Source organism: Arachis stenosperma, chromosome 7, assembly GCF_014773155.1.
Source record: "Arachis stenosperma cultivar V10309 chromosome 7, arast.V10309.gnm1.PFL2, whole genome shotgun sequence".
Taxonomy (NCBI): Eukaryota; Viridiplantae; Streptophyta; class Magnoliopsida; order Fabales; family Fabaceae; genus Arachis; species Arachis stenosperma.
In genome coordinates, this window is record NC_080383.1 from 48,404,101 (window position 1) to 48,409,172 (window position 5,072).

Consider the following 5,072-nt stretch of genomic DNA (forward strand, 5'->3'; position numbering starts at 1 on the left):
CCTGCCTCTTTTGAGGCAGTTTCTGCCTAGACAAGTCATCCAGTTCTTTGGTGAGCAAGGGAGGTTCATCTTCCCAAGTCTCATTTCCAAATAACTTGTCATTTAGCTTCATGATTGCTCCAAGGTATTTAGCAACTTGCTCTTTAGTGACATACTCATCCTCTTCAGAGGAAAAATACTCATCAGAGCTCATGAATGGCAGAAGTAAGTCCAATGGAATCTCTATGGTCTCATTTTGAGCCTCAGATTCCCATGGTTCCTCATTGGGGAACTCAGAGGAGGTTGGTGCACGCCCACTGAGGTCTTCCTCAGTGGCGTCCATTGCCTCTTCTTCCTCCCAGAATTCGGCCAGGTTAATGGCTTTGCACTCTCCTTTTGGATTTTCTTCTGTATTACTTGGGAGAGTACTAGGAGGGAGTTCAGTAATTTTCTTGCTCAGCTGACCCACTTGTCCTTCCAAATTCCTAATGGAGGACCTTGTTTCATTCATGAAACTTTGAGTGGTCTTTATTAGATCAGAGACCATTGTTGCTAAGTCAGAGGTATTCTGCTTAGAACTCTCTGTCTGTTGCTGAGAAGATGATGGAAAAGGCTTGTTATTGCCAAGCCTGTTTCTTCCACCATTATTATTATTGAAACCTTGTTGAGGTCTCTCTTGATTCTTCCATGAGAAATTTGGGTGATTTCTCCATGAAGAATTGTAGGTGTTTCCATAGGGTTCTCCTAGTAATTCACCTCTTCCATTGAAGGATTCTCAGGATCATAAGCTTCTTCTCAGATGAAGCTTCCTTAGTACTGCCAGGTGCATTTTGCATTCCAGACAGACTTTGAGAAATCAAATTGACTTGTTGAGTCAATATCTTGTTCTGAGCCAGTATGGCATTCAGAGTGTCAATCTCAAGAACTCCTTTCTTCTGACTAGTCCCATTGTTCACAGGATTCCTTTCAGAAGTGTACATGAATTGGTTATTTGCAACCATTTCAATTAGTTCCTGAGCCTCTGTAGGCGTCTTCTTCAGATGAAGAGATCCTCCAGCAGAGCTATCCAAAGACATCTTGGATAGTTCAGAGAGACCATCATAGAAAATACCTATGATGCTCCATTCAGAAAGCATGTCTGAGGGACATCTTCTGATTAATTGTTTGTATCTTTCCCAAGCTTCATAGAGGGATTCTCCATCCTTCTGTCTGAAGGTTTGGACTTCCACTCTAAGCTTACTCCATCTTTGTGGTGGAAAGAACTTTGCCAAGAAGGCATTGACTAGCTTTTCCCAAGAGTCCAGGCTTTCTTTAGGTTGAGAATCCAACCATATTCTAGCTCTGTCTCTTACAGCAAAAGGGAATAGCATCAGTCTATAGACCTCAGGGTCTACCCCATTAGTCTTGACTGTGTCACAGATTTTCAAGAACTCAGCTAAAAACTGATGAGGATCTTCCATTGGAAGTCCATGGAACTTGCAATTCTGTTGCATTAGAGAAACTAATTGAGGCTTAAGCTCAAAGTTGTTTGCTCCAATGGCAGGGATAGAGATGCTTCTCCCATAGAAATCAGGAGTAGGTGCAGTGAAGTCACCCAGCACCTTCCTTGCATTGTTGGCATTGTTGTTGTTTTCGGCTGCCATGGGTTCTTCTTCCTTGAAGAATTCGGTCAGGTCCTCTAAAGAGAGTTGTGCCTTGGCTTCTCTTAGCTTTCGCTTCAAGGTCCTTTCAGGCTCAGGGTCAGCTTCAACAAGAATGCCTTTGTCTCTGCTCCTGCTCATAAGAAAGAGAAGAGAATAAGAAAATGTGGAATCCTCTATGTCACAGTATAGAGATTCCTTGAGGTGTCAGAGGAAAAGAGAAATAGAAAGAAGAAGGAGAAGAAGAATTCGAACTTTAATTAGATAAGGTTCGAATTGTGCATTAAGAAGGAGTAGTACTCCATAAATAGAAGGATGTGAGGAGGAGGGAAGAGGATTTTCGAAAATTCAATTAAAAGATTTTGAAAACATTTTGAAAATTTGATTGATAATTTTCGAAAATTCAAAGTAAAAAAGAAATCAAGTGATTTTTTGAAAAAGATTTTGAAATTAGAAGTTAAGAAGATTTGATTGAAAACTATTTGAAAAAGAGATGAGGTTAAAAAGATATGATTAGTTTTAAAGAGATGTGATTGAGAAGATATGATTTGAAATCAATTTTAAAAGATATGTTTTGAAAACAATTTTAAAAGATTTGATTTTGAAAATTAGTGACTTGCCTAACAAGAAAAGATATGATTCAAACATAAAACCTTCCTCAACAGAAAAGGCAAAAAATGTTCAATCAAATCATTAATTGTTAGTAAGTATCTTTGAAAAAGGAAAGAAATTGATTTTGAAAACATTTGATTGAAAAGATATGATTTGAAAAAGATTTGATTTTGAAAAACTTTGAAAACTTGAAAAAAAATTGATTTGAAAACAAAATCTTCCCCCTAGCACCATCCTGGCGTTAAACGCCCAGAATGGTATACATTCTGGCGTTAACCATTCTGGCGTTTAACGCCCAAAACTATACCCTTTTGGGCGTTAAACGCCCAGCCAGGCACCCTGGCTGGCGTTTAAACGCCAGTCTGTCTTCTTCTCTGGGCATTTTTGAATGCCCAGCTTTTTCTGTGTGATTCCTCTGCAGTATGTTCTGAATCTTCAATTCTCTGTATTATTGACTTGAAAAGACACAAATTAAAAATATTTTTGGATTTTTAATAATGAGGAATAATCAAATAACAATGCATGCAAGACACCAAACTTAGCAGTTTGTATACTATTGACACTAACAAAATAAGAATGCATATGAGAAACAACAAAACACTCAAGTCAATAGAATTTAAAGATCAAAACAAGGAAATCATCAAGAACAACTTGAAGATCAATGAAGACACATGCATAAATTCGAAAAATGCAAGAACAACAGAAACATGCAATTGACACCAAACTTAAAATGACACTCAAACAAGAAATATTTTTGGATTTTATGATTTTGTAATTTTTTTTGTGCTTTTTTCGAAAATTAGGTGAAAAGGAAAATAAAGGTATCAAAATTCTTAATGAGAATTCCAGGAATCATGCAATGTTAGTCTGAAGCTTTAGTCTAAAGGAATTAGACATGGCCGGCTAAGCTTCAGCAAGACATTGCATTCAAGAGCTAAATTGATGAGGATCAATCAGCTTTGGTGATGATAAGAACATCACCTTGAAACACTAGAATTCATTCTTAAGAACTCTGAAGAAAAATAATACCTAATCTAAGTAACAAGATGAACCGTCAGTTGTCCATACACAAGAACAATCCCCGGCAACGGCGCCAAAAACTTGGTGGGCGAAATTGTGATCACTACAACTTCGCACAACTAACCAGCAAGTGCACTGGGTCGTCCAAGTAATACCTTACGCGAGTAAGGGTCGATCCCACGGAGATTGTTGGTATGAAGCAAGCTATGGTCACCTTGTAATTCTTAGTCAGGCAGACTCATATGGATATGGTGATGAACGAAAATAACACAAAGATAAAGATAGAGATACTTATGTAATTCATTGGTAGGAACTTCAGATAAGCGCATGAAGATGCCTTCCCTTCCGTCTCTCTGCTTTCCTACTGCCTTCATCCAATCCTTCTTACTCCTTTCCATGGCAAGCTCGTGTAGGGTTTCACCATTGTCAGTGGCTACCTCCCATCCTCTCATTGAAAGCGATTGCATATGCCCCTGTCACGGTCATAGCGGAATTCATCTGTCGGTTCTCAATCAGGCCGGAATAGAATCCAGTGATTCTTTTGCGTCTGTCACTAACGCCCCGCCCTCAGGAGTTTGAAGCACGTCACAGTCATTCAGTCATTGAATCCTACTCAGAATACCACAGACAAGGTTAGACCTTCCGGATTCTCTTGAATGCTGCCATCGGGTCCTGCCTATACCACGAAGACTCTGATTAAAGAATCCAAGAGATATTCACTAAGCCTCAGATGCGTGTAGAACAAGAGTGGTTGTCAGTCACTTGTTCATGAGTGAGAATGGTGATGGGCGTCAATCATCACCTTCATCATGTTGAAGAACAAGTGATATCTTGGACAAAGAACAAGCGGAATTGAATAGAAGAACAATAGTAATTGCATTAATACTCGAGGTACAGCAGAGCTCCACACCTTAATCTATGGTGTGTAGAAACTCCACCGTTGAAAATACATAAGCATAAGGTCTAGGCATGGCCGAATGGCCGCCTCCCAAATGATCTAAGATAGCATAAAACTCAAAGATAGCTACCAAGATGTCAAATACAATAGTACAAGGTCCTACTTATAGAAAACTAGTAGCCTAGGGTGTACAGAAATGAGTAATGACATAAAAATCCACTTCCGGGCCCACTTGGTGTGTGCTTGGGCTGAGCAATGAAGCAATTTCGTGTAGAGACTTGTCTTGGAGTTAAACGCCAGCTTTTATGCCAGTTTGGGCGTTTAACTCCCATTTGGGTGCCAGTTCCGGCGTTTAACGCTGGAATTTCTTGAGGTGACTTTGAACGCCGGTTTGGGCCATCAAATCTTGGGCAAAGTATGGACTATTATATATTGCTGGAAAGCCCAGGATGTCTACTTTCCAACGCCGTTGAGAGCGCGCCAATTGGGCTTCTGTAGCTCCAGAAAATCTACTTTGAGTGCAGGGAGGTCAGAATCCAACAGCATCTGCAGTCCTTTTTTGGTCTCTGAATCAGATTTTTGCTCAGGTCCCTCAATTTCAGCCAGAAAATACCTGAAATCACAGAAAAACACACAAACTCATAGTGAAGTCCAGAAAAGTGAATTTTAACTAAAAACTAATAAAAATATACTAAAATCTAACTAGATCATACCAAAAACATACTAAAAACAATGCCAAAAAGTATACAAATTATCCGCTCATCAAGGGCCCAAGGAAATAAAATCCAGGCCTAAGCGGCTAAATCAAGCTGTCCCTAACCATGTGCTTGTGGCATGCAGGTCCAAGTGAAAAGCTTGAGACTGAGTGGTTAAAGTCGTGATCCAAAGCAAAAGAGTGTGCTTAAGAACTCTGGACACCTCTA

General features: G+C 39.6%; 1 non-coding gene across 1 annotated transcript; it reads left to right on the top strand.

Annotated features, from left to right (window-relative positions):
* The first annotated feature begins 1,109 nt into the window (after nt 1-1,109).
* Nucleotides 1,110-1,217, top strand: LOC130942554 (small nucleolar RNA R71). Its single transcript, XR_009071122.1, has one exon. It is a non-coding gene; the product is annotated as a small nucleolar RNA R71 (small nucleolar RNA).
* The last annotated feature ends 3,855 nt before the right edge of the window (nt 1,218-5,072 follow it).